The sequence below is a fragment of the Aphis gossypii genome, unplaced genomic scaffold (assembly GCF_020184175.1).
Source record: "Aphis gossypii isolate Hap1 unplaced genomic scaffold, ASM2018417v2 Contig00677, whole genome shotgun sequence".
In the NCBI taxonomy this organism is placed as follows: domain Eukaryota; kingdom Metazoa; phylum Arthropoda; class Insecta; order Hemiptera; family Aphididae; genus Aphis; species Aphis gossypii.
The window spans coordinates 16,508-26,653 of record NW_026083224.1 but is presented as its reverse complement, the minus strand read 5'-3'; the positions used below and the strand labels follow the sequence as shown (position 1 = coordinate 26,653).

Sequence of the window (10,146 nt, the reverse complement as noted above, 5' to 3'; positions counted from 1 at the left end):
GTAGTATTGTATGAGGGAAACGAATCGAGACATTATTAAAACTCAGAGAATAAGAGGTTGAAATAGAATAGTGTAATATTATAAATTAATCATATATGTATGTACTTTTATTTTTTAGCATAAGGATAATTTATTTTTTTGTTTTAAAAAGAAAAAAATGTTTAGTAAAAAAAAGTGTAAAAGCAAAAAAAGAGAATGAGAAAGTTCTTTAGATTTATAGCTATATCCATGAACCATAAGCACTGAACTCAAAACATATGGTTCAATCACGGCCTTTCACTACACCAAAGTCATACCCGTACGGCGTACACCAATTCGAGGACAGACAATGGTAACAGACATCTCTAAATTCAACACAGGAAGAATGATATTTTGACTGATTAAAATTGAATAAAAAAAAATAATGTAAATTTGTTATAGATTCATTATGGGATGTAAATGTATATAATATGGGTTTGTATGTATATATGTAAGAAAAAATATGGGAAAAAGAATACTTACGGTAATTATTAAAAGAAAGAGAAAGGGTTCTCGTAAATAATAAAAATAACAAGGTCAGTTAGAAACTAGCTGAAATTTTACAATGATAAAAAAAACATGTTGTTGAATTTTACAAAATATTACATAGATTCGCTAGGTTATTATATACATACACGACTATCAGAAACTGACGAGTCAAATACAAATAGATATAGGGCGTTCACTAAATAATAAAAATATAAAATGCGTGTGACCGTATTTGTGAGGCCTGGCAAAACACAGAAAAATGAACTAACTATACGGACATAAATATAAGTGCTGCAGTGTATGTATATTATAACGACGATCTCGTCACAATGATATATGTATAAGTACTCGGATTCTTGTAAAAATTGTAATTAATTAATTAATTAAATTTTTTAAAAAAAAAGAGAAGGGGGGTAATGTAACGATTGTTACATATTTATTTATCAACATAATAATAATATTATACAACCGTAGGTACATATTATATACTTACACATATTATATATTATATAGTATACGTGCATATATGTATATAGGTGAATATATGTATGTGTATCGTAGACCAAAACATGTAAAATATATTATTATGATGAATGTACATTATGCCCCTCCTGTGCTGTCTCATATTTAACTATTGTAAAGCTACGGCTAAATAAGAATATATGTAAGAGACAGCCAGTTCCCCGCGTTAACACCAGCGAACACGAACTCCAAGCCAGCCCTATGACTTGTAAACGTTTTATTTAGGTAAGAATAAACTTGATGACATATTTATAAGTATTTGGATCAATCCACATTTATTTGTACCCTGAGTACCATTTGCTCCCTAGCTACGGTTAACTTATATTCAAAGGAAACCAACTTCTTCCCTGAATATCAGATATTTAACGGGTCATCCCCGACCACGTTACACAATTATCAGTTTATATTAAGTAAAATAATAAAATAATATAAGTTCGTACAAAATACTAATAGTTCGCAATTAGTAACACGGTAATATTGAAAAATTAACCTCATCCGTTAAAATAATTACAATCGATTTTGATTTTAACAAATATTAACATGTCGATTTAATACTTAATTTCTACAGCTATATCGCATACTTACGTTAAATCTAAAACTAAACGACATTGAGATTTGAGAACGACTTTTAATGATATCACTTGATGGATGAATAAGATTAATGAATATATATATCCAGAGCCACGGTCGTGGCGCGAGCTAAGTAAAAAAAAAAAAAAATAGTTATACGACGGTGTGTATAGTATATCGAAGCAGGAGTTGCCCATTTAAACTGTGTAAAATACAGGTATATTTGTCCACAAACATAACTATTTTTTTAATGCATCAATTAACTCCTAGTAAACATCAAAAAATCAGAAATATTCTGTGAATGTGCTTTTGTAAAAATCATCAAAACGTTTAGAAATTAAGTTATACATGAAAAAGTGCAACATTTTTAAAGCAAATTTATATTAAATTCAGAATCAAGCTAGCCGTCATCGTCGTCGTCGTCGCATCGGCCTGTTCCCCCACTCGATTTCGTGTATGCAGCTCGAGGCCTAGGTGAGAGTAAATGATGAGTGTTGGCGGTCGGCGGGTCCATAACTCATTGCTTAGTGCTTATGTATTATCCTCGTGTTGTGTCCTTTGTCTTTGTCAGTAATATTGTCTCAAAATCTGCATAAATTACTATGGGATGTCTTTGAGTCTTCTTCCACGCTTCAAATTGTAGGCACTCCCCCTCCTTCGGCATCCCCGGTAGAATCGGCTTGTGCGCCCCGCAAATCATGTTGGTCCAGGGCCTCCTGCCCGCTCAGCTTGTATTTTAAATTTTGGTTGTCAAAACTGGTAAAACACCTATTACAAAACACGACACGCCCATCATGTCCGGTTTTTTGTTTACGTATGAGCCGGGAAAAATTTGAAATGAACATATAATGCGAGTTGTCACCGTCCGTTACTAGCAACAGGTCAAAATGATCGGTCTTCTCTTCGTCGGCTACTCGCAGTGGATAAACCTCATATGTCGGGTACTTACGAGGCGGTTGGAACTTTTTATCTAGACCGTATACATTTATTGACATGTTAATATTATTTTTTTCAAATTTCGGTATATCATGAGAGAGGTGTAGGGAAGGTGATGCCATCAAAATTATATTTATCTTCATGTTGCCTGTAATTTTTCTCCGACACAATATACCGGTGGCTTCGTCACATGCCTCGCGAGAATCGCTCACTAGAAACAATACCGGTCTACGTTCTGTGGGTTGATAGTCGCCCGCTTCCTGTCGATATACGCCGGTAACTCTATATACGATGATCCGCCAATCGGAGTATATTTGTATACCGCCAGCAACAGCCGATCGATCGACTCCAAAGTAAAACCGCTACCTCTCCCGCTGTACTCATCTTTCTCTTTCATCAACTTCATATACGCTATCTCTACAATCGTTCTAATATCACTATCAGAAAAAATTTCAACCGCCATTGTCTTGAACGCTCTATTCTCCGACGAATTTGCTACGTTCGGCCGGTTATAGGTCGCCTCAAGTTTCAAATTAAATTTAATCGCATGGTGTTGTACGTGTGTTTTCAATAAATTTATTAGCTCAGGTATAAGTGGACGGAGAAAGTCAGAATAAATTATTTCATTATTAATATTTTTAGCGTAGTACCAAACTATTTTCCTATTTGCGGACGACGAAATTTCATTAAACCCAGGGGATTTAACGAGATCTATACGCGCCTTCTTCGCCCTAGCAACCGACACGATATTGGCCGTCGAAACGCGTTTACCATTTTTACCAGTAGTGTAAGATTCTTTAACAAAAAAAAAAAAAAAAGATCTAATTAATATCTATTGCTTTAAATTTAATGTTGAATCTATTAAATTGCTAATTAACATCGCGTCTGATAAATAAAATCTACTGATGTATTTATTTAAAAAATTATTACAAGTGATGAATATAACTATCGGACTTATAATTTAATAAAACTAATTTAATGACATGTAATTTTAAAAATTTATTTTAAATCTTACGATATTTCTCAAAAAAAATAATCTACGGAGGAAAAATCAGTGGGTCTTTTAAAAATCTAATAAATTCAGCGCTAATAAATAAAACTAACCTGTATCGGCGTCTTGCATTTCATATGCATCCATTGCGAACATACAAATATCATCTTCAGTTAACACGTACGAACCGCCAGCCGGGACATCCGGTACAAAAATTTGAGGCGCTATTTGAATCTTCGTGGTGGTAGGAGGCGCGAACTGTATCACGCTTGGTCGTGTTTGCCGATCGATGATCGGTACAGCAAGGAATGGTCTCAAGTGAGCCTGAACGTTAATGATACCTTAGAAAAAATAATAGCTACAAATTAATATTGAATAAATAAGATACAGTTTAAACTTTTATTACATACCGAGAGCGTTCTTCAAATGTTTGTTGAGGTTGGTCTTGTATTTAAATGTCGTTGGGCAAATAGTGCACGAGAAACGTACACCGGTGTGTGTTTTTTGGTGTGCCACCAAATTATGTTTCATGTTAAAATTTGACTGACACTGATCGCAATTAAACATGATGTAAATGTTTAAGATAAAACGGATGAAAATAAAGTGTTTAACCACTTGAAAAAAATTACACTGAGAAAAATTGATAATACTGTTGTGTAAGGACTGTGAAAACACGGAGAGAGCAAAGGCAAAGTAAACGCTATAGAAGTCTATAGAACAGACTGATTGTACATCGGTCGACAACGGAGCAAGTGTCTTAGCATTCGCGGTGATTAAGACAAATTAAACCAGGGCTAGGTAAAATATTAATTGGGTATTTACCATGATAATTGTGTACATCGCTATAGCTTTTTTATTATTTTGGGTATCAATGTCGGTGGAGAACGATTCCGCAAATTTTGCGGAATCGTGTTGATTTTAATAGCCACTGATATACATACACGACTCCGCAAATTTTATATACATATACACGATTCCGCATAATTTTAAATGCAACGTTGCCATTCCGAAAACAAAATATATATTATTGTAAAAGCCGACCCACACTTGAGTGATTTTGGCGCGCGGTACGCATACGACGGTGGCACTCGATAACAGCTCGTCAATTGAAATAACGATATAACGAAAATCTCGATAGAACGTATAAAAATTTCGTTATTTCCGTTGTTAAAATAAGTTTTTTTGGCCAAAGCTTCCGCAACATAACGAATTAAACGTATATGAGTTTGTTTCAACTATATTATTATGCGATAAGATAATGTTCACGTCATCGTCGTTTATAAGATTAGATTATAATACATTTCTTATATTAAATAAATATAATATGTATAAGAAATTTGGACTACACTTATGACAGCGTAAAAAAAAATATGTTATTATGTACATAATAAAAAAGAATAAATTTTAATTAATTAATAAATAATAACATTTAAACTGTTGAAAATAAAACTTTCAGAAAACATGTTTTTAATTTAAATTTAATTTACAACTCGTTTTTTTCGTATGACATCAATATTATCAAATACCAATTGTTAAAAGTTCATCAATTATATTTTGCAGATAAAGTATTAGATAAATGTCAATTATGTTACACAGTATAAACCTATATCTACAGCGTACAAGTATTATATATAAAAATATAATATACAATTATTTCCAATATTTTCCCTAATCCCAACATTTACAGGTGAAATCAATTTAGTCAGTGACATACTACCAATTTGACAACATTAAATAATTCTTTTTAAAAAAAATGATCGGTTCGCGTATTGAGTTAATTACTTCCGAGCGAGGGAAAGAGTTAGCTTTAGTAAATTTATATAAACACAGATTTGTTGGTTATCGAAAAAAAGACAGTGCTTTGAAATGGAGGTGTTCAACTAATAAAAATTGTACGGCGATCATTTTTTCTATGACTGAGAAGATACTTGTTTGCGACGTCTCTGGCAGCCATAACCATGATGCAGATCCTCAACCAAAATTAGATAGGCAAGTTTTGAGAGAAAACTGCAAACGAAAGGCAGAAGATTCTATTTCATGCAGACCAGTAAAAATTATTAGAACAGAATTACTTAAAACACAATTGGCTATTAAATGATGTTCAGATATCACATCAGTAAGAAAGGCTATGTACGATAAACGCCGAAAAATAATGTCTACGCTACCCAAATCGCTAAACGAAGCTTTAGAACAGCTAAGAAATTTACAATTAGACAATAGCTTTATGTACAAAAACCAACAATTTATTCATGCTCCACCAATGAACAATTTGTTTGTATAACGACAGCTAATAATATTTCATTTTTAATAAAAAATTGCACCGAATTATTCGGTGATGGTACATTTGAATATTGCCCTAAATAGTTTATGCAGCTATACACAATACAAGGGTTAAAAAAGTGGATTCTACATTCCGTTAGTATATTTTTTTTAAAAGACAAAAGTCAAAGGACTTACATTAAAATGTGGCAATTTATGAAAAAAATTTGTTTTGAAATGACTTCATGCATATTTAATTTGAAAACGCTTCATGTTGATTTCGAATTAGCTGTCCACCAATCAGCAATCATAGTTTTCCCCGATGTCAGTATAAAAGGATGCAGATTTCATTTAGGACAAGCATGGTGGAGAAAAGTAAGAACTTTGTAATAAATTTAATTAATTTAACAATTTTTATACTTCAGATTTTTCAATTAAATATTAATTTTTAGATCCAAAGCGAGAAATCTTTAAGAGAAGCCTATACTACAGCAAATAATGATCTTGGAAAGTGGTTAAGGCCCGTGCGCAAGGGGGGGTTTTGGGGGTTCAATCCCCCCCCATGGCCGAAAAAATTGTGTTTTTCATTTTTGATCTATTACCTATGTGTCATATTTTCTAATCTTATTTGTAATAAATAATAATGCATAACATAATAGTACAATACTATAATAATATAATATAGTGTTGTCTTCACGTTTGCTGTTTATCGACTTTCGTAATCGCTGCCGTTATCGATAAAATATAATGACAATAAATGTATGAATATAAGTATAGAGCATACACGTCGCACAATAATGTTTTATTCAACCGCAATTAGTAGAACACGAAATTACACGATAACGGATTTCGGGTATTTTAAAAGTAAGTTGTTTAATGTTTATAATCATAGTTCATACACAACGATTGTAAGCTCACCGTGAGACGTTAGTTATAGTGTTATACAAACACGCCGTTAGAAATAACATCAAAATGGACATTCGAAAGTTTTTCAAAAAACCACGGCTAGAAAATGATGAGATAGTAAGTACATTAAAATTAATTATAATTACTATTAATTCGATACTAATAATTCAAATCATTTTTAAAAACTAAATTGGACTACTATTATAGTATAGAGGTATGTTTATTTTTCGCGTGTGCTATAGAACATAATATAGTCATCCCGTTCGTGATTTGAAATCTATAGTTAATTGTTGTCGAAATATTTTATATAATACATTTTATTAAATGCATTATTTAAATCTATGAACTCAATTATTCAATTAATCTGATTATTATTTACATTTTTTTTACAGGAAAATAGTTTTAATAACCAATCACAACCAACTGAACCAGCGAGAAATGCATCTCCAGAAACAAATGTATCAGTGTCACTTCCAGAGATTGTGCACCAACATGACATAGGATTATATGTGAATAAACCTGCAACTGAAACTATTGACTTGTTTCCCGGACTTCAAAATTTGATTTGGACACCTCCAGAAGACTATAAATTTCCTGTTTCCGAAAAAAGAAATTTCAAATTTCAAAGAAGTTGGTTGCTTAAATATAAATGGTTGGCTTATTCAGCAATTATGAATGGCGTATTTTGTAAGTATTGTGTGTTGTTTTCTGTCGGAGGTGGAGGAATTGGACATCAAAAGTTGGGACTATTAGTTAAAAAACCGTTTACAAACTGGAAAAAAGCTTTAGAAGCATTTAGTTACCATAACTCACTAGAGTATCATAAAACCTCATTATTAAAATCAAATATGAGAGCAGAAATTGATAACCAAAACATTTTACCAGTTGATTTACAAATTTCGGAACAAAATTAGATTTTATTAATGAAAGTAAAAAATGTTTGATTCCTATAATCGAAACTTTAATATTATGTGGCCGGCAGGGTTTAGCTCTTCGTGGTTCAAATGATTCAGGGAGAATAACCTCCGAAGAACCTTTAACTAACGATGGTAATTTTCGGGCTCTTTTAAGATATCGAGCAAAAACTGACGATCAGCTTAATACTTTTTTGCAAAATTCCTCAAAAAATGCCATGTATATCAGTAACCGTATACAAAACGAATTTATTGTCATATTCCATAATTTAATTCAAAACAGATTATTGAACGAGTCAATAAATCTCAAGCATTTTCAGTAACAGCATTTGAAACTGCCGATATTGCTGGCATAGAACAAGTCTCAATATGTGTAAGGTATTTAAATAATGATGACGGAAAATTAAAAATTTGTGAAGATTTTTTAAGCTTTGTACCTGTAGCAGATGTAACTGGGAAAGGTTTATCAAATGTTATTTTGGATTTCCTTGAACATTCTGGAATTGACTGTGCGTATTTATTTGGACAAGGGTATGACGGGGCTAGTACTATGAGTGGTGAATTTCACGGAGTTCAAGCGTATATCAGAGAAAAGTATCATTTGGCTCTCTACTCACACTGTGCTGCCCATAATTTCAATTTGGCAGTTAGTGCCGCATGTAGTATCCCCCAAATTAGAAACTGTCTTGGTACAGTCCAATCTATTTACAACTTCTTTAATACACCAAAACGACAAATTGCACTTCATGATGCAATACAAAATAACGAAACTTTGTTACAAGAAAAGAAAAAAAAACTTAAAAAATACTGCGCAACAAGATGGGTACAACAGCATGAATCAATTGGAACCTATATAGACTTACAACCAGCTGTTATTGACGCCTTAGAAAACATTTCAAGTACTTGGACAGATTCAAAAACAACATCCGGATCTTTTCAACTTCTTTCAGCAATAAAAACCTTAGAGTTTCAAGTATCAATTCACATTTTGCATTCAGTACATGCATTGGCTTTATCATTGAGTAGAGTTTTACAAACAGAAAATCAAGATTTGGGTGAGGCTGTTAAGTTAGCAGATGCAGCAAAACACGAACTTGAAGAAAGAAGACAATATTCTACAGAAAACTTCAACAAAATTTTTGTGACTGTAGAAGATATTTGTAAGAAGTACAATATACCTGTGACTAAACCAAGACTTGCATCACGCCAAACTAACCGTTCTAACATTATAACAGACTCCGTAGCAGATTATTATAAAATTATTATTTACATACCATATCATGATTTATTTATCACTCATCTTCAAGATCGCTTCCTCAAACATCGAAATATTTTGTCCAATTTCTCATGTCTTTTTCCTATTGAAACTAAATCTTTAGACAAAGTTGCTTGTAAAACGTTGTTTGAAACCTACAGTTCAATTTTAGACGAAGATTCCCCAGAAATTTGGATAAGTGAGGTAGAAATTTGGCGACGACGACTAGTTGGTAAAGATATTCGAAAAGCCCCTGATGCCCTCGATATTTGTAATGCAGATTGCAGATGCATTTCCAAATGTCCATAAAATGTTACGTGTAATGTCAGTTTTGACTGTGACTACAACGACTAATGAAAGGTCATTTTCAACATTACGTCGGCTGAAAACTTACCTACGATCAACATTGGGCGAAGATCGCTTAAATGGACTGGCATCATTGAATATACATCGTGATATAAACGTGGACATAAATCAAGCACTGAATCAATTCTTTTCTGTCCCTCGTCGAGTTAATTTATTAAAAAAATGATTTGTATTTTATAGTAGGTATTGTTAAAAAACACATTTAACATAGGTATTTACAAAATTAATAATAAATATAAATATGCTATAATACTATTTGTTGATTATTGATGTATCTATGTTATACATTTTTTTTTTCAAAACACCCCCCATTCTAAAATCCTGCTCACGGGCCTGTCAAGCAATGATGTTGAAGATGCATTTGCAGCTTTAATAAGTACATGTCCTGATGAGTCTGGTTTTGTTTTTCTGATTATGTTTTAAAAACATTATATTGAAAAAGACTGTCCTTTTCCGCCACTAATTTGGGCTGAAGAACCATCAAAAAATCCAAGGTAGGTTCTATAATTATTATTTAAACTGCAGTATGATTTTTTATAATTTTTATAATATTATTATAATGTTATCACAGAACAACAAATGCAGCCGAAAGTTTTCATCGAACATACAATGGCCAATTTTACTACTCACATCCACCCATTTATTCAGTGCTAACAGTCTTATTAGAAACACAGTCCGAAACAGATGTAAAAATATATTCAATTATTTCTAATAATGAAAAAAAGAAAATGACTCTTAGAGAAACAGAACGCGTTGAAACTATTATTAGGGAATATGATAAGTATAATTCTTGTAAATCCCTGTAAATCCCAAGATCATTTATTATATTATTTATCATTAACTGGCCATACTTATCAAGGTAAATCATTATAATTCATATTACATATATTTTTTAAATTATTATACTCATTATTATTTTT

General features: G+C 32.1%; 1 pseudogene; it reads right to left on the bottom strand.

The window, feature by feature from the left end:
- Window positions 1-2,069: 2,069 nt before the first annotated feature.
- LOC126555007 (uncharacterized) lies at window positions 2,070-4,057 on the bottom strand (annotated as a pseudogene).
- Between the last annotated feature and the right edge of the window lie 6,089 nt (window positions 4,058-10,146).